The sequence below is a fragment of the Pholcus phalangioides genome, unplaced genomic scaffold (genome assembly GCF_987345545.1).
Source record: "Pholcus phalangioides strain wild (caught in Gottingen) unplaced genomic scaffold, Ppha-v1.0 ptg000017l_1, whole genome shotgun sequence".
Taxonomy (NCBI): Eukaryota; Metazoa; Arthropoda; class Arachnida; order Araneae; family Pholcidae; genus Pholcus; species Pholcus phalangioides.
This window is the reverse complement of record NW_028301610.1, coordinates 37,254,551-37,275,689: the sequence shown is the minus strand read 5'-3', so window position 1 is coordinate 37,275,689 and position 21,139 is coordinate 37,254,551. Positions and strand designations below refer to the sequence as shown.

Genomic DNA, 21,139 nt, shown 5'->3' with positions numbered 1-21,139 from the left:
CTAACGGGACCCGAACAAGAATTTTTATGACATTCCCGTTACAATAATGTAAATGTGATAACCACAAGTGTCCTTCATGCCGCTATTCTAGCTAGGGTGCTAGGCGGGACGACACGAATGGTTTCATAATAACCATTACACATGTAGTTTATATTATATATATATTCTTTTTCTTTTTTTATTAAATATAAATATAACCAGCCAGATCGAGTCAACCAAAACACCAAGACCGAAGCTGATCCTTAGCTAAGGCTCTCTCCAGACAATCCCCCATTTAAATCAAGCCCACATTGCTCACCAAAATAGGTTTAGGACGAGATGACTCGACCTGGCAGTTATATATATATATGTATATAAATGTGTGTATTTCTCTTTCCTCCATTCAAGTTGTCCATGCATTTCATGTCCACAACACACGTGCGTACTCATATTGTCGGATTCGTGTTGCTCACCGAATAAGGTGCTAAGCGAGATGCCACGGGTGCTCCCTAATTGTATATATTCCCCCACACAATACTTCTATTTTGTATATTTTCATTAAATCCACCGGAGCGAGTGAACTCAACCCAATAAAACTGATGCTGGCTTCTAGTCGCAAGTTATCAAACCCATTTGCTCACCAATAAGGTGTTAAGTGAGATGACTCGCTCCGATGCATATATATATATATTATTTCACAATAAGATTCTCATTTCTCTTTCTTTTTGTATCCTGTGTATATAATATGGCAAGTGTAAGATAACAGATGAGATGGCTGGGGGAGGGGGGGGCTCAATTGCTTTTAAAACATACCTCCATCCTAATATGTGTACATTCATCTTAACTAAACCCCGAAACTTCTCCAACTCCTAATCCCATCTCGTCTGTAATCACCACAAAATTTGTTAATCGCGACAGTACCCAATTGTCCGGGGAAAATATGTTGTAAAAAAGTTTGTATGTTTTTTTTTTGACACTAAATAAAGTGTTCCAGACTCTGCCACGAAGCTGGGCTGGAAGAGATCTCGGCAACGGGATAAGTCCAGTGGCAAAGTTCTGGCGTTCATTCATTCAGTAAATTTATAATATAAAAGGAAAAAAAAATGTTCGTCCTGGGTTTCCCTATCTAGAGCCCTGCCAAAACCATCCCCATCTCTCATGTGGGAAATCCTCAAGTCGAACATTTTTAAGTCAGGGAGTGACCGTACAAAGTTTGTATGCAAAATGTCTTTCAGCAACTAATCTAGATTTCATTTTACAATTTTTTTTTACTTTGTTAGTGCAAAAACTCACACAAGGCCCCAGTTTTCAAAGTAGTGATCTTTGTATAGTAGTTATTTTGTATAACAGTGCTCTCTACTATTTTTGAATTGCAAGCTGATTGATAGCTTATTCCTCACTTATTATGAAATATCACATTACTTTTATGAAGAAATTTACTTTTATGAAGAAAAATGGGTATTCGATGGAAAATGGGAATTCCATGCTATGTTTGCGCAATAGCATTTCTTATAGTACAGTATTTCTCTTGGATTTTTTTGGTTAAAATGTCAATGTTGCCAATATTACACTGCCTCAACTTTGATCTAATGTTCTTTTTTTATGAGGTGTAATGGCTTTGATCTCCTATATCGGGCACATTAGCAATATTTAAATTAGGAATGAGTTTTCCTTGAATGAAAAATCTATATATATATTTTTTACATTTTCTCACCTACTGCTGCTGTACTATAGCGATGCATTTCTGAAGATTTCACTATTTTTTCTACATTTTCTGAAAAATCCTACAATTCACTACGCATAGCTGTCAAGGCTGATCGGGGCGATTATTATTTATCACACGCACCAAATAAAGAAAATGTATATACGGGATTCCCTGTTGGAAATTTTTGTATAAATAAAGATATTTGATCTGCATTGTTTGTGAATGACTGCGTTTTGTTTTCTTAATATCATTGTTATCATAAAAATCAGTTCAGTTAGTTGAAACAGATTATTTTTGCAAGTGTCACAAACGAAACACTGATCAGTTCATTAGTTTTAATATGCAAAGTGCAAAACAGTTTTTGCTTTAGGTCGTTGCAAAAGTGGAATATTTGGAGTCTATTTGCTAAGGTAAAATGATAGTTAACTAGGTAAAAATTGCAGAAACAGTGGACATTCGAAAAAAAATTATATTATTCCAAACACACACAATACCTTGAGTCTCTCTCTCAGAGAGACCTTAAAAATTTTTTGAATTCTATTTATTTATTAAATCACAGTTACATACTCATATATACCCCATACTAATTCAATATCAAAAATATTATTCCAAATCAATTATTAATGACTAAATTATGCTAAATTTTCATTAAAATTTTCATTGCGTGTGTCATGCATATTTTTCATTGTGATGGCTCTGTAGACAGAGCAGACTATTTTTTTTTATGAAAGACTTCATCGTTAGAAAGGAATTTTTTTTCACGAAATCAACAAAATTTCTTCTATCAACCCTTGGATCAATGTCATCTACTCGAGTAGAGGCATTCGAGTTGAAAGCAAGAGTAAACTATACGTAGGCCGGTATTACACTATAAAAGTTTTGTAAAAGTCCTTTTATAAAACTTGAAAAATGCAGCCAACAAGGTCACCGGTTGCATTTTCTAGAATGTAACCAATAACCTTATTGGTTAGATTTTGCAAGTTGTATAAAAGGAATTTCATCAAACTTTTACAGTGTAATACCGGCCTTATACACACAGGTGCAATTTTTACTTCAAGTAAGAGAAAATGCATTGGTTCTCGTTTATATTTTATGTCAAAGTTCTATAGGAGTTTTTTTTATCGTATACATACCAGTTGTTCCCAATGTGCGATATGCCGCGGGTCACTTACGTGTTTTACGCACTGCTAAATTAATTTTTACGAAACTATCTTTGAGGTGACGGGCCACATTAGATGACTCCGACGGCCACATTTGGCCCGCGGGTCATGGGTCGCAAACATCCTATATTTTGTGAGCACCGAAGAGAGAGAGAGAGAGTTCCCTATAACAGAAAACATTAAAAGACTATTTTCAAAAAACTATACGTAAAAGTAGTCTTAGTTACAAACTGTGAATTAATAAAGGAATCTACACATACGTTCTCCGGCATACCTGACGAACTTGTGTATCAGATTTTACACAGTATTTCATTTAACTTGAAACTACATTCATTTGATCTTCATTGCATTGCACAAAAACTAAAAATAGGTTCTGCCTTATGGTAGCATTCTTATCTGAAACAAAGGGGGGACTGAACCCATTTGGGCTGAGAAAATCTTCTGATATGTGTTAATATACCTCCGTAGAGCTTCAAAAGATCTAAAATAAGGTGTTTTAAGGCCAGGCTATCGAACGGGCAAAAAATAGAAGTCCATTCGTTTTTTTTAAAAATAAAATTTCAAGTGTCTAACGAAAATCAGCTCATGAATTTTTTTATTATTTCTCCGGTGATTGACGTCAAGTACAAGCTTTCAGCCATTATGCTTATTATTCTAACATGCATATTTCAAAAAGTCGAATGTTCAAGGGAGAGGGATTTGAGGGAACCCCTCCGTTAAAATATTCATTTGAAAGTACTGATATACAGAGTGTCTTGTCATAATTTGGCTTTTATAGTTCGTCGTAGAGGCATGGTTTTAATTCGCAAAATGCTAAAAATGTGTTTAGAAATCATCCTGTACCAGTTTTTAGAGTGGAAATACACACACAGTGTGTCACAAAATAAAAAAAAAATCTACATTTTTATAAGGTCCCCTGTCCTCTGACTTCCAATCAGGAAGTTATTGGCCTGTCTCTTGAGCTCAAAAGAAATCCCATATTTTTAACTGCAATATTCGTAGAGATATTTGGATGGGGCGCGGTGTCCCAGGTCGATAAGATGCTCGCCTAAAGTACCAAAGGATGTTTAGAGGTGTCGCGAGTTCGATACCCGGTTCATTTTCCTGACACGGGTACAACACAAATGGCGACAAGACCGCAGAAAAAAATAGACCTAGCGAGACTGCCTCAATACACTGCTGAGGTATCTCTGTGAATGAACGAGCAAGTGCCGGCACTTTTCTCACATTGCAGCTGATTAAATACACCGATTTTTACCTTATGCTTTTTTTCATTAAATTCTGAGCATTGCTCCTCGAAGCAGTGAGTGAATGAATCCTCTTTTTACCACTAAAACCAAAACAATCAGATGATGACCTAATTGACTTGTGAACTTGCCTTTGGTTTTTCTGAGATATTATATTTTCTTGGGAATGAATGAATATATATAAATGTATGCCCCCACTTACAACTGGTATTAAATTCGATTTCCTTTCATTCGGATGTTGTATGGAAACTACATTTCTTATTTTCATGTTTACTCACCCAATTGTTTACTACGTAATCATCAATCGAACCCTTTCCCCGGACTTGTCAGTAAAAGTATTGGAACCCCCCACCCCCTTCCTCCATTGGTGCTTCGTAATACTTGAATGGCGACATAGATGAAAACGAAGAATGCATTAAAAATAAGAGCATAAAGTTGAATGTTTCAATTGTCCATTTTATTTCGGTGCAAGACTCTCAGCATCGAACTGAGAGAAGAAAATCTAGAAGGTTATCTTTTCCATCTGCATGTATGAGACACAGAAATGAGCTGACCACACCATATAAGAGGACACTTACGATCCCGATTGGGTTATTGCATAGTGTATAAAATGAAAAACTATCTTCGGTATCCCCATCTTTTTCTCTCTCTCTTGTAAATTATACCTCATTCAATTCTGAAACGGCTCATTTTAGTCTTCAATCAGTTTTTGTCTTGTTTTTACAGCACTTTTCCTTGTATTTTATAAAAATTCTTCAAATTTTGGGCATCACCTGTAACGAATTAAATGATTTTCCATAAAACGCTATGGGAAATCGCGTTTCACCAGAAATGAGCACCTAGACATAGAATGCCTCCGCACGGGTTGCCAAGTTCATCTGTAACGTCATTAAGATTACCTAACAAGTTTGCCACATTTTGAACCACAGCATCCTATTTCGTTTTATTTTGGCGAAGAATCTTTCTGGTTGGCTCACAAATACCGCATGGTGATTGGACGTGGGACATAGAAATTGCCAATTCTGAGCCCGATCATTTCTATTCCGCACAACGATCATACTTTTTCACCAACTCTGGCCATTTCGCTATTTACTGCCATTAATGAGATGGGTTGGAAATGAAGCAGCATCTCCTAGAGATAGAAGGCCTTCGCAGTCTGCTTGTGACGTCAGTAAGTAGTCCATTTTCCCTCAGAATATTCGGGGGGGGGAAAATTCTCTGCTCGTGTCAGTATCATCGTTGTGAGGAAAAGAAATGATCGGGCTCAGAATTGGCGATTTCTATGACCCCACATCCAATCACTATGCGGCATTTGTGAGCCAATCAGGAAGATGCTGCGCCGAAATAAGAAGAAACGAAATAGGATGCTGTGTTTCAAAATGTGGCAAACTTGCTAGGTAATCTGAATGACGTTTATGGCAAACAGTGCAAAGGCCTTTCTATCTGAAAATATTCGTAATATACAATGAGCATAGAAAACGTCGCGTCTACGATTAAAACGGCTCCGATATGCAAAGAACTCTCCCAATTACTACCCCTGCTGATAATTCAACTGGAGCTAAATTTTACCAACGGATTTTAATTATGAAACCATAGGAAATACTTGCAACTGACATTTTTTTGTCAAAAATTAACTTCATGAAATATCAATCATTGATTTTTTTTCCGTAATGCTCGAAATTTCATGTGCATTTGAATTTTTTTACCATTTTATAAACAGAAGAAAACACTGAGCAGAAAAGAAAACAACCATCTCTCATTGAGATAAAATAAAATGTAGCATATAATGAGATTTTTCCTCTATATACATATATATATCAATATTAGATGACGAGATAAAATACATGGCGTTGCTACAGGGTGATCAGCGAATAAGCCCTTATTTCAAAATTAAATATCTCTACAACAAAGATCAATAGAATTGTGCGGTAAACGGTACGTTTATTAGCAAATCTGTAAGAACGTTGTACAGAAATGTCGAAAATTTAGTTACAAAAACTGTTAACAGATGGCGCTCTGCGCTAAAAACTCTTTCTTTGAAAGGAGTCTAAAACAAAAAAAATTATAATAAAGTCAAGCAGTCTTTGCAATCAGAACACAATTTTTTCAAAATGTTCACCGTTCGTAACAATGAGGTGGCGTAAACGAACAATGAAATTTGACATCACGTCTTGCAATGCCTCAACGGAAATGGAATAACATGCAACACCAATCAACGATTCAAGCTCATCCAGAGTAGCGGTATTGTTTCGATAGACATTGTCTTTCAATGCGCCCCACAGAAAGAAGTCACAAGGAGTCAGATCGGGAGAATATGGAGGCCAATCTATTCCTGTGTCAGTAAATTTCGGATAATCTAACGCAATTACTCTATTCCCAAAGTATTCATGAAGAAAGCGAAAAACTTTATCTGTTCGATGTGGTCGAGCCCCATCTTGCATGAACCAGTCGATACCTGGTCGATCCTCCAACGCTAGATGTGTGCTGACAAATTGTTCCGAAATTGTAACGTAACGTTCAGTAGTAATCGTTTCTCGCACGAAGAAGGGGCCGATAATGCCTCTGGCGCATACCGCAGCCCATGCAGTAACTTTAGGCGAATGCAGTGGTTTCTCTTCACACAAATAAGGATTTTCGGAACCCCAAAATCTCCAGTTTTGTTTATTTACGAATCCATTCAAGTGAAAATGTGCTTCATCTGTGAACCAGATGCAGCCCACATCAAATCCTTCGTTGTCGATCATTGTGAGAATCTGATTCGCAAAGTCAACCCTTTGTCGAACAGCTTTCATGGGTATGGCCTGATGACTTTGGATTTTGTATGAAAACATCCGTAGGCTATTTCTCAATACTTTTTGCGTGCTCGTGTACTTCAAACCAGTCTCTGATGCAATTCTTCGGATGTTTTTCCTAGGATTTTGCTGAACAATTCCAGAAACTTTGGCTGCATTTTCAGGAGTGACCACAGTTTGCCTAGGCCCAACATTTCCCTTTCGATCATCATCCACGCTGCCAGTCTGTTCGAATTTGGCGAAGAGCATGCGAATGGTTTTCGCATCGGGTCCAACTGGAACATTGAATCGGTTTTGAAAACTGCGCCTTGTTGCCGTAGGACTGTGTTCTAATCTGTGATATTCCAGTACCAAAAAAAAACACGTTGTTCAATGGAATACATTATTTCAATTTCTACACGCTAGCCTCTTTTCACTATCCAACAGTCGTACTGATCGCTTTAGACTTCGAAGCACGTTTTAAAGGCTATTTATAGGTATCATTCCGACTACAGCGCCATCTGTTAACATCTTTTGTAACTAAAGTTTCCAAATTCCTGTACAACATTCTTACAGGTTTGCTAATAAACGTACCGTTTACCGCATAATTCTATTGATCTTTGTTGTAGAGATATTTAATTTTGAAATAAGGGCTTATTCGCTGATCACCCTGTACAAAAACACTGTATATAGATCTGTATATGGATCTCTCACCAGAGTTACCGTCAACAACATCTATAGCAGAAGGCCTCCACGCGAAGCTAGTGACGTCACTGAAGTGAGCCATTTTATCTGTAGCAATTGGATATAGCAGGCCGACGCATGCGATCGCTGAAGTAGGTAGGCCATTACGGACACCCTGCAGCCAAAAAAACCCAATTAAAGTTTAAGAAGTGTTTGCCCTGTCTCTTCTGATGCCAACAAAAAATTTCACGTTTTCAAGTGGAATATTCGCAGAGATATTTGAATTACAACACCCCTGAATTTGAATTACACACCCCTAAGGCTGGGTCAGGGGTGTGTGAAGTGTCAAGGTGGAAAAGTCATGGCACACTTTTCCCCCTCTTTTGACATATGACAGTGTTTTTGAAATCGAGAGTTATTCATATCGTATTTATGTGTCATATTTTTTGTGTCAAATAGTGGATATGTGTCATGTGTTGTAAGAAAATTAGTTTGTTGTCCTTTTTTTTCAGTTGGGAAAACGAGTAGGTTACACACCTATTTTTTTGTACACACGGTATGTGTTTTCGAAATTTTTGATTTTCCACACGATCTCGATATCGTGGACTTTGACCGATTTTTTCTAAATTAATCCTCTGGAAATTTTTGCTCCTTGGTGCCAACAGTGAACCGATTTTGAGGCATCTTTGTTGGAAAAATTAAGAGTTTGTAAAAATGTAAATTTGTTCCAGAATAGTGAAGCAGGAGATGGCCATTTTTCGAACTTTCGTTTCCGATCTCGAAGGTGACGCGGAGAGAAATTTTTGTTTGTTGGTTTATTTTTGCAGAGGGAAACACACAAAATTACCGCTTTTCGTGTTTGAAACTTTTTGCAACGTCATCAGAATTTTTCTGGAGGATGAGACATACATGCTGATCTATTTTGTGGAATCATTAATTAAGTAATTCATTAATAATTTCTTTTTTTTGAAATGGAAACTTACACACGTGCTGTTGATATTTGTTAACGTTGAATTTGGATAATAATTCTGATTGGAAAATATTTAGATATTTCAAGAAAGTGTATTCTATGTGTCATCTTGAATTTAAAATCATGTGTTAATTAATTTTTTTAATTTTCTCTGTCATATGACGAAATTCTTTCTGTATCATTAATTATGCGTCGAAGTATGTCATGTGACCTATCATTGGAACGCGGAATTAATTTCCCATCTAATGGAAAAATTTAATTTGTATTTTTTTTAATGATGTGTGTGCATAATTAAGCGTTTTCCTTTTTGTATAACATTTAGTGCATTGTCCTTGGGATCAGAAGAAACTCCCCGTAGGAAGAAAGTTTCGTTCAGGGCGTTATTTTGTCCGGATTTTAGACTTGCCCTTTCACCTTAATTGGTCAAAATTGATGTCGTAAAAATTTACGCCACGAATCAAAGTGTGCGCATTTTCGAAGCCACGCCCACTTGTCATTTTACTTATACCCTCGAAACGTCGGTGGGTTGGTCAGTTTTGGTTAGTCGTTGGTCAGTCTTGGTGCAGTCTTCCGTGTTTTTCTCTCGTCGAGAAAAACGCGGTAAATTTGATGTTAGTAATGTGAAATCGTTCTCGCGAGATGTTGCTTTCGCTACCGCAGTAGTTTCTCCATTTTGTTGCCGAGGCAATCCTGAAGCCTGTCACCATGTCCAGAGCAGAGCCTGTTAGGCCAGCGGAGAAGGATCCGGAGAGTTTTGTCCTATCTTGGATAGGCCGCCTGTTTCCCGATGTCCCTAGAACTTGATTCGAGATCCAAGAACTGTGGCAGGAACGCTGACCCCTGGGTGGCAGAACGTCGAGTCACTCGGAATTTGTGAGTATGTGAGGTATTTTCCTCTTTGTTTCTCTCTCTCATTCACCATTTCTTATGAGCGGTGATCTGGAAATTCGTAAAGTTTTTGTTAATATCATGATTTCTTTGAGGTTAGATCAAACTCCCCCCCGTTGAATTATTCAGTTAAGTAGAAATTTCTTTAATGTGTCTTAATGCTAATGATCGCTATGGCAATGCACCCATTTGTGTTTATTTTAATATGTTTGTTTCGCTGTTTAAAGTAAAGGTTTGTTAAATGTTGATGTTGGAAAAGCATTTATTTTCTGCTATAAGAGACTTTTGAATTTGCTCAATGTCAGTTTTGAAGTATTTTAAATGAAGCTGCTGTATTGTTAAAATATCTCATTGAGGAAGAAAAGTAATTAAAATTTAATTATCTTAACTATTATAAATGTGTATGTGTGACTTGTAGTAATTTGGTTCTTTTTACTTGTTTTTCATGTGGTAAATGTTAAGATGGAACACTAGCACTCCCCGTTGATAAGGGTTATTTTGTGGTCAAGGTAACCACGCTCTGTATGCCCTATTCGAATCACTGGTCAAAGTGTTGAAAGATATTCATATAAGGGGAAAAATGATCATAGTTCATAAATAAAATTGTTATGGTAAAATATATCTTTTGGGGAGAACAACATAATATATTGGTGCCGTGTTCTCCTAATAAGAAAATAACCAACATAACAGAAGCATTAACTTCATGAGATGGGTGAGGCGTCAGAAAATTTCTGACATTTAATGTCATTTTGCGTTCTATCTGGAAATGAAGTAGAAAAAATGGTTTTATATTTTTCCGAAACTTTTAATCCGCTGGGTGTGAGGATACAGCAGAAACCACATTAACAATACGGGACACCCTGTACATTACAGGAACACTAAAGTTGGCAAAACTGTCGATGACAGGACTTTGGCGTAAATAAATTCCAATGATGGCGACACGATAACGAGACGCACTGGTGATAACAAGAAATGAAAATCACACTAAAATAGATAAGGATGGCATGTAGGAGGCGCTTGAAAACATTAGTGGTGCCAATGAAAAATTTTGAAAGAGCTAAAGCACCAAGGTAATCAAGTTGACGACAAAAAGTAATCGCCAAATTTTGCGCAACGCCTGTTACGGAATCTTATTAGCTGTGGGTCGAGCTTCAAATGGTTTGGGAACCGCAGCGATATTGGGTTTTCAGTCGCCTTAGTCGAGATAAAGAGTTAAGAATGAAACTGGGATTTTTTAAGGCGGCTCAAGAATTAACACACGTTGTGAATAGGGTTACCAGACGTTCTCCGACGTTTTAGGAAATTCGTCCTTTTGTCTTCTTTTTATTATATTATTCTTTATTTCCTTTACTTTATATAATTTTTTTCCCACTTTGGAACATATATCTCTTCATTGAGATGAATGTTTTTGGGGTTTTTTTCATTGACCAATAGCCGGTGAAATTTCCAGAGTTTTTTCTGTTTTTGCTTTTTGTTAGCGGTTCTGTTTTAGTTGGGAAAAATTATTGTCATGGCCGGTTTTACCGGTCAGAATAGTGGTGCCATCTGTTGTGGAAATCGGGAAAAGTGATATTACTTACGCTCAGGTCCATAACCCGAAATTTCGTTCGGGGGGGGACCAAAGTGATAGAACAAAGTAGTAGTGACCAAACAAGAAAGTAGTGACCAAAGTGAAGATTTGGCCATCTTTTTCCCTTTTTTCGGTAATTTTCTCACATTTCCCCTCGCTAGGCCTTGCTTGCGGTGCTAGCGCAGGCGTCCTTCTTCCTCCGTTTTCGGAACTGGTAACCCTAACCTAGGAAAAATAATTCCGGGCTGTGCCAGGAATGGTTTAATGGCACCATCTTTTGGGGAAATTGAGAAAATTACCGTTACTAAGGGTGCGCGCGCAGGTGTTCTCTTTTCTCGGTGGTGACGTTTGGATCCTTCACGTTCAACACTGAGAACATGCTTCATGTTCCCAGTGCTGCCATCTATTTAGTTTTCAAAACTAACAGGACTCGACGGTTTCAAAAAATCGTTGTGTGCCCCCAAGTGATATTTTTCTGTGACCCTTTACCCCCTTGAACCTGGCTAATCAAGTTACTCGCTGTCAAAAATTTGACCAGATCTCATTTTCATGAGGCACTTTCGGCTCTGCTCATGCGTTAGAAAGGCAGTGCTCCCCGGATGAATTTTAAACAGTTCCTTAAAAATTACCAAACAATTACTACTTATGAAACATTTGTTTCGGGGTCAGCGTTACTGAATGAACTGTGGTCCGCAGGCAAATTTGGTAATTCGATTCTAAACGAATAAAAAAAATATTCAATTGTTGTATGGGATAAAACTAATATTCTTATGCATTCGATCGAATGCATTCTTAGGGTGACTCAAGGGCGTAGCGAGGGGAGGGGGGACTTGGGGGCCTGGCAGAAAATGACCGAAAAAAGGGAAAAAGATGGCCAAATCCATTGTTCTGTCACTTTGTTCCCCCCCCCCTCCGAAATCAAAGAGGTCCCCCCCCTCCGAACGAAATTTCTGGCTACGCACCTGGGGTGACTAAAGCACATTTCATCGAGAAAAATACAGGATATAGTTATTTTACAATATTACAGTGATTACTTAAGATTACAAAAGCCGAAAAAAATTCAATTTTTTTGCAAATTTGTAAAAATAGTTGAATTGCGAAGAAATAAATGACTGGTAGCAGTGCACAAAAATGTATTTCGCGGAAAAAGGCGTTCATCGTGGCTAGGTGACCATATTCCATTAAGAAAATGACGGAAAATCGGGATATAAAAAAAAAGGGGGGGGGGTAATCATCAATTGTAATATCATCAAAACCACCAACTGTTGCAAAATTACTTAAAAAATTACCAATGGGTGGGGAAATGGGGGGCTTTTGTAAATCGCGGTGAATTGAAATGTAGTTAACTGGAAAAAATGCTGAACACACACACACATGGCAAATATATGACATGATAATTCATAAATTATAGCCATTATTATCACAATATATTTTACATAAGTTATGAAAACAATCTTTATTAACGATTTCAGTAAAGATTATAAATTCAAATATATATATATATATATATATATAGCCTTCGTTTAAAAAACGGGACAATTTTTATATAAATAATGTCGGGAAGGCCAAAAATATATGTGAAAATACACGAATGTCCCGTAAAATACTGGGCATGTGGTCACTCTTGTAATGTTGTAAATCCGTGGTCCGTCGAATTGTTTCGGAGATTTTCTGGTATAAAGACAGATTGTAGAGAAGGAACATTGGCTTCTAATCAAATAGGGGAAAAAAAAAACTTATCCTCGAGCCAGCCAGGATTCGAACCTGGAATCTCCTGATCCGTAGTCAGGCGCGTTATCCATTGCGCCACTGGCCCCTATGCTTTTAAGCAGATTTTAAGTACATAACAATAGTAAATAGATTCGCTTAGAACTTCGGGCTTGCGATAGCAACTTACTTCTGTTACCCAGTGCCGTCTTAACGCATAGGCCAGGAGCGTGGCCAGAAATTTCGTTCGGGGGACCACAGTGATAGAACAATAGATTTAGTAATCTGTTTTTCCCCTTTTTTCTTCGGTCATTTTCTCACATTTCGTGGGGGGGGGGGGGCCAGACCCCCAAGTCCCCAACCGCTACGCCCCTGGCATGGGCCTACCCGGGCACGGCCCGAGGGCCTCAAGAGAAGAGTGGCCTCAGAAAAATGAGAAGTAATTGAATATTTCGAGAATTTGCGAGGCAGAGCCTCAGAAAAATCACTTGGCCCGGGGGTCCACCATGCTCTTAAGACGGCCCTGCCGATACCTCGAATGCGGAAGAGTTGTGTTCGCTGTTCGAAAAATTAAAATCAGTGAAGATTTTCAGTAGTGGCTCCCTTGCTGGCAAGCATCAAATCTCTGTCGGAAAGACATCCGAGTTCATCTCAGCATAATATCCACAAAATATCAGTTTCCTTGATATCTTGGGCTGAGAAAAGCCCTTTACCGCTACTGTCCCACCTGGGGGCTATCTCCTCACGCCACAGTGTGTGAAATAAGCAAAGCAGGGTCGGGTCTTCAGTGGTGTAGATGGTAAATACCTTACGGTAGTTCTACATCACTCAAGTTACTTGCGGCGCATTCGCAGATTACTTAGGGATACTGCGGAATATTTACTGATCATTTGAGTGACGCGTGACCAGTGGCGGTCTTAGGGCAGTGTGACCGGTGCAACTGCACCGTGCGCCAAATGAGACGGGGCGCCGAAACGCGTTAAATATACATTACTACAAAAATATCTTTGATACGTATTTATAAAAAAAATATCTATAAAATATACATGAAAAATGACCGAGATGAATTGAGTGTATATAATAGTACGGTTATTTTCCGAAAATCCCGAACACTGGCTAGTCTCCCGACTCGTCAGACTTTCCTATTGCTTCAATCAGGGGCAAGTAGTCAATCAGGGGCAGCTCGGTGGCACTGGGTGTGCTGTAGAAGCAGGGCCATCATAAGAAAATCGTGGGCCCCCGGGCCAATTGGTTTTTCTGAGGCCCTACCTTGCAAATTCTAGAAAATTTCAATCGGATCTCATTTTTGTGAGGCCCCCGGGCCGTGCCCGGGTGGGCCCATGCGTTAAGACGACACTGTGTAGAAGGGCGTCAAATCCGAAGTCAAAGGGCAAAGAAAAATTTGGAAAAATTATTTGTGCCCGCTGTAGGAGGGGCGCCAATTCTGAGGTAGACAGGGTGAAAAAAAGTTAGGGGAAATGATTTCTGCCCCCTCTAATAGGAGCGCCAAATCCGGCGTAAAAGGGTGAAAGAAATTACAGGAAATTATTCTGATCGCTTTAGGAGGGTCCTGATATCCGAAGTGGAAACGTAAAAAAATATTTAGGAAAACTTATTTGTGTCCTCTTTATAGGAGGGCCGTTAAGTTCGAGGTAAAAAGGTGAAAAAATGGGAGAATGATTTCTGCCCGCTCTAGGAGGAACGCCAAATCCAAGGTAAAAAGCCAAAAGAAATTCGACATATGTTATGACATAAAATATCGCTGTTCCTTTGAACGCATCAAAACGATGCGATTGAAACAAAAGTTTGTTTTAATTGGGGAGGTCAGGGGGGCCCATAAATAGATCCCACTCGGGTAGAGATTTTGTCTCGAGCTTCCCCTGAGTGCAACATATGTGTGTATATATGAAAAATTTTAACAAACCGTACATATACACAACTGAACATCTTTTCGGGGTTTCGTGGATTCCAGATACCCGGTGAGTAACGGTAAAGCCTCCCATGAGGCTCCTAGACAGTATCTCTGTTCTGTCTAGGAGGCCTTGGTAAGTTGTGGCCACAACGGGACTGTAAAAAGACATCATTTCCTTTGAAGAAACTAATGAGGAACGTATGTTGGAAATTCAATTTGATTTTTTTTTCCAACCGACTTTCAAGAAGAGCCGAAAAACTCAATATAAATTCGATCGAAATGAAAATCTGGTGATCCTAATAGTGAAATTGTCGATTTTAATTTTTGTTGTATTCGTTTTCTATAAGATTTGTAAGAATTTTAATCATCTTAAAGAAAGTCATTTTGAAGGTAAGTCATTTCCTCGACGTTAATCTTGAATAAGAATCAAACAAAACCTATTGAATTTTGCTGCTTATAATCTGCAAACTTCCCTGGTTTGAGGGAAAAAAGGACACCGTGTCCGCAGCGGTATATAGCCCACATGAGAAAATTTCATTTATCAATATGAAATCACTCTCAAGGAGGAGGGGGGGGTGTGTGTTGTGTAACACGGTTTTGTAGAGAAAATGTCAATTTTTGTACTGGCATCTACCCAATCTGAAAAATCTACCAATGTAATTATAACTAATGAAACCTCTCTCGGGGGAAAAAAATAAAGCCGTAGATAAGATGCAGTGGTTTATCCGCACTAAAGCCACTTCGAAGTTATAATCTACGGACGCAGCAGAATAGGGTAGGTTAATAGGGACTTCCATTGAAACATGGAAATAAAGTAGTGTACCTCACATATTCAAAACAAACAGCGGCAAATCCATTCCGAATAAGAGAAATTTCGGGTATGTGTCTCCGTATATTCGAAATGAGGTTTTTTGAAGATGAAGAAATATAGCATTAAATTCATATTACGGTAAATGCGTTGAATCGGTAAAGCATATCGGTAATGCATAATCACCAATCGTCTCGGTAAGTTCGATAAATTTCGCAACATTTCTCATTTTTACCGGCGATTATGCATAATCCTTTTATAGCACTCTGTATGCACAAACGTGCGGTTGTTTCTTTTCGCTTCAGATATTTTTTTTTTAACCTCAGGGATGTTCAACTCAAACTTCAAGAATTGTGCGTTAAGCCCATGATGCTCTCAAGACAGCTCTGTCCCTTCTCCAGGGCGTAGCCTGCTTTCTCGGGAGCAGTCTTTTCTTTGAGTCTCCTTGAAATAGTTATGCTCAGAAAAAAGAGGATTTATAAGTGCCCCCCCCCCATTCGGCTCGGGGCACCGCCCAAGTTGCCTCAGAATAGTTAGGGGTGCCTGACCAAGCTGCAGGTCCCGGTGCTTTAGCTGGTGTTTACCCGCCCCTTCTGTTTCTTAGTACTGGGTCGGATAATTTCAAATGAAGTTCATGAGTTTTATAAATGAAAAAAATCATACGGAAATATCACTGTAATTTAACAAATTTTATTAGCAGCTTAGCCCGTACGTGATGCGTGCACTCTGCGTATTTTACCATAAAATTCAATTAAAATGAGTATGGAGAAGAAGATTCTTGGATGAGTACCCTGCATAAATGTGTGTTGTTTTGCTTTTTTAATGTTTTTAAATCTGTTAATTAAATAAAACAAGTTGGGTTTTATGCTTGTTTACAAGTTGAATAGCAGTAATCCCATTCTAGGAAGAAAGCTTTACCTATTTCTTCGTCCCTTAATATCCAACCAAGAGGTGGGGGGGGGGGGATGATGGGGACGATCACCACACCAAGAGTCTGCTAATATGGTAGAATAAATCTGTCCCGTATTTTATAGGACAAGAAATGACTAGCAAAAATTTCCTCCTCCGACACGATTTGCGCCTGGGGGGGGGGGGGGCGGGCGCTGACTACTGCTTTTGCACCGTGCGCCACTTGGCCTAAGACCGGCCCTGCGAGTGACACATCTCCAGATCACTTAAAAGATCCGCGGAACATTTAGAGATCAATAAAATGCTCTATAGAGGACTTATCAATAGAAGGAATATATTAGTTCAGGTGCTCACAATCTAGGGGGAGGTTTCTCTCTTTCATGGCACACTCAGTAAAGATGCCATTAAGAATCTTTTTATGAAGGGTGTTTGATGATATATACATATATGTAATGCATCATTCAAACCCCCCACCCTGTCGATGCTGAAGTAATACTTGAATGACCCCTATTGGCTGCACTAGAGAACCGGTTGTCTATTTGCGTTCCTATTAGATATATTAATAGCGCGAATATACTATAAGGCATATGCAGAAAGAAAGTCCGTGTCCTGTAACGATGAGGTTTAGAATCTGCATGGTGAAATACTCTGACCAGACCAGAATGAAATTTATCTTCCCGGGCCATCCGCGGGCTTACAAATTGTAGCCTCGGGAACTATGTATGAAGGGAAAGATGAGTTCGTAGCTGTATGTGTAGAAGTGAGTGCATGTATGTGGAATTGGGAAAATTTTAAAGTCAAAATCGGTTAAATGGTCTCTTGGTCATTTGAATTTAAATTCGAATTTTGCAGGTATAATGCCGGCAGCAACCTTCTTGTGTTAGTACGATTACCACTAGCGTGGGAAGTTACCGTCTTGGGGGCTTTATCTAAAGGCCTTTCAAATTAAAAAAATGACTGCTATGCTTATTATAATTTTTAAATAAGCATAGGAGGTAGTACAATTAGTCCAAAATATTTCCAACTTCGACGAGAAATTTGTCGACGATAGCTCTCCTATCTTTTCTGGAGTTCATTTTCATGATGCCTTCGAAACAGGATTTCGCAAATTCAAACATTTCGAATGTTGAATTGTTGCTGGTCACCGAGTCAGAGTCCGCCATGTTGTCTGCGGATGAAGCCGTAAATGGCTCGGCATCTCGTTCTGCGGCACTCTCGGTCAACGGGCTGCCGGTTTCGAAGAAATCTTCCGAGCAAAAAGTTTTCGCTCAAGTTCGTAGATTTGCTCATGGATTTTAGGAAACCCTATTGGGAATACCAACAGGGCTTAGTAAATTATCTAATTTCGCCACTTTCTGATAAAATATTAATTACGCCAGAATTATAAGTAAAACATTTCCTTTATGAAAGTTGAATAGTTAAAATTTTATCTAGATTTCTGAAGTTTTTATTAAATATGATATTGAAATTGAGTAACACACATAAAAAATTAAAAGAATACATACTACGTAATTTTGAACGCAACCAATAATTTATATGCTTATGGTTACATACCATTAAGGATCATAACAGATGGCGCTGCTAAAATTCCATAAGATGACCTGTTTTCTAGATACGCAGGCACAATCTCATGGGATTTATGCCAATTTTTTTCAATAGTATTTTTAATTGACATTTCCCTCGAAAATGAAGTGCAAAATATTATCCGAATATTTTTTGACGTGAAAACGTCTTTAAAATCGATGCGGTGTGTGGGGAGGCAATCGCGTTCAAGTGAGCGACAAATTTTTGTCGAACTATTTTCAAACTTCAGTAACTCCATCAAAAATAGACATAACGCTGCCATCTTGATCTTATTTTAAAGAGGAAAGATGAAAATTTGAGCTATAGTAAAACCATTTTGATATTTGTGGCAACCTCACGTCAGGAACTGCGCACGCACAAAGTAAACCAACGATTTTCAAGTTTTCAGATTCGACACGTTTCTATAAATGGGATCATATCTCGGAAACTACGTATGTCAACACAACACATAACACACAACGAATAGATCCCCAGTCGCTGTAGGGGACGGTCATACTTTTTTGAGCTTCGCATCTCGGCGGTAATTTCTCTTTTCAGGTGCTGATCCAGTTCACCCGAGCCGCTACCGACATGGCCAGGTCAAAGAAAGCTCCCACCAAAGGATCCCGAGCACAGGAAAAGACGCCTCCCAAGGAAAACTTCTGCTTTTTATATCATCATTCCCTGACAACGCACGACTTCGACTGGGACCTGCTGATCGCCAACACCGAAGCGGTAACGCAGAGAGTCGACGCCGGCTTCATCTCACATCACGAAGCGCTATGCCAGAACATGAAATCAACGACTTCTTTTCTAGACGCCATCATATCCGATGAAAAGAACCAAGCCACTTCAACGGGAGCCTGACCTTACGGTGTAAAGTTAATCGACATCTTGAAAAATCACGCGAAAGGCAAGAAACCTCCATTAGGCATAGCTGTATCTCTCCGAAATCTGAAGGACTCATGATGCACCTTGACTCCGGAGAAAAAATAACACCACAGCCGCTGAGGAAATTTCTACCCCCCCCCCCTTCTCTTTCCAGATCTCAAAATCAAAATCCGGAAAATTCGTTTTCCAAGGCATTAGCAGTTTCAATCTCTCCTGTCTCTATGACAGAGGTAATCGCTGACCAAATCCAACCAATGGAAATCATGGATTCCAACCAGGAGGACTCGATTCAGAGAGAAGAGACCCATGCATCGGGAATCGCAGAGGAAGCCCCATCATCGGGAAATGAAATCACGTCTCCCATTGGCCAAGACAAGCCCACAAACCAATCAGAGGTTCCGACAAGGAGTGTTCTCCTTCTCGTTGCTAGCGATGGAAAATGGTTCAGCACGGACGCCCAGCTTTCCAAAATTTGCCACGGCCAGTATAATGCGAGGCTTCAAGGCAAGAACATTGAAATTTCATTTCAATCTTCTACAGACTTCAATACAGCGGAGAAATGACTACGCAACGCTCAACTTCTCTCAGAGCCCAAAGAGAAGAGATCGGACTTTTTCTCGGTTCTTCTGAGAGGGCCTAGAAAATAGTACCTCGATCCCGGACATTCAGCTCGCCCTGGAAAATCTGAGTTATAACATCAAAAAAATCGAGGTTTTCAGGAAATCAAAGACCAAAGCATGGAAAGTCTATCTCCCGAAATCAAAAAAAGCACAACTTTGGTATACTTCAACTAGAACGCCTTCACCATCTTAAAATTTCGATTGAAAAATACATCAGAAATTTCCACGCATTTCAATGTCGTCGATGTGTCCTTTTCTCGCATTTTGCCAAATCCTGCGTCAACTCCTATAGATGCATCAAATGTACGGAAAATCACGAGCCCGGAAAATGCGGCAAAGTGCGGGGGAAAAGGACACTCCGACCTGCGTTCTCTGCCTGGGCCCGCACCCAGCAAATTACAAAAAGTGCCCGGAGTACCTCAAAGTGCTTCACGACAACAAAACCACGACTACCAACATCGTGTCGCAAACCTTCACTCCTAGTAAGCAGATCACAGCAATCTCTTTTCTCCCAAGATCAGTGTCTCTCAAATTCAGAAGATACATCGAATAAAAGAAAAGTGATGACATCAGTTATTCCAAATTTATCTCATACCGGCCATTATTTAAACATCAAAAAACCTGCAAAAATGTGTTAAAAGTCATAGAGGATTTCCCCAACCTATGTCGGCCCATGAGGTTTTCTCCTCGTGGTTTTTTCATTAGCCCGCCAGGCCTTTTGCAAGCCGTTGATATTGCCCTGAGGGCAAGACTCGGTGAAGAAGTCCTCGCATTCCGCAACTACGTATGTAATCCCAGTGAACAAAGTGTTGTTTTGAAGAAGAGTATGCGTGCTATAAACTCATTTTGAAATTTGAGTTTGTATATATATCTTGAACACTTGAAAAGAAACAAGGCTGTAAATTTAGAAAATTGTGAATATTTCCGGATTTTTTCAAAATTTATTTTTTTTCTCATTATTATTCATATTATAATTGAAATTTACTAGAAATCGTTAAAGCTATAAATATGAAATTTGGTGAGCAGTTTTATTTCACGATTTAAAGACTCACCAAGAAGGTATTTTTTTCTTCAAAATTCGATCCCCTAAGGGCGTCATAAGGGGTTTCAAATGCTATATGATGTAATCATCGCTGAGCCGAAATCGTCGAGGCTATATAAATATGAAATTTGGTCACTAGTTTTATTTTGTAATGTATATTTGAAAAGTTTGATGTGCTTTTGTTTTCATTGAAATAAATTTCAAGAAAGCTGACTCACTAGAGTTAAAAGAAACATTTTCGAAAAAAAAAAAATGTAGCTTATCTGTCGGAATCTGACAAAAATTTTGTGAAATTATAATTTAACGAAACCCTAATTTTTTATATTAATATTTTATATATTTTATTTCACCCCCCTCAACAAATCTGGACTCGAGAGAAACAAAGGGGAACGATTTCGGAAAATATTCACAAAAATTGTATGAAATTTTAATTTGACGAAAATTGTGTGAAATTTTAATTTGAAGAAAATTTAATATTTTATTTCGCTCCTCAACAAATCCGGACTCACGAGAGCCAAGAGGAAACTTTTCTGGAGCGAAAAAAATTTATCATCCATCAGAAAATCTATTAAAATTTACAATTCAACAAAAATTTCTTATTTTTTGGCGCAATTTGGCATCCTGCAGCTTATATAATGAAAATTTTGTCAATTTTTGTTTTATAGATGAAGAATTTCATACTTTGCCGGAAACAGCATTCATATACTTTGTCG

The 21,139-nt window shown here is 38.7% G+C and overlaps 1 non-coding gene across 1 annotated transcript; it reads right to left on the bottom strand.

Moving 5' to 3' along the window:
• Window positions 1-12,717: 12,717 nt before the first annotated feature.
• TRNAR-ACG (transfer RNA arginine (anticodon ACG)) lies at window positions 12,718-12,790 on the bottom strand. Its single transcript has one exon. It is a non-coding gene; the product is annotated as a tRNA-Arg (tRNA).
• Between the last annotated feature and the right edge of the window lie 8,349 nt (window positions 12,791-21,139).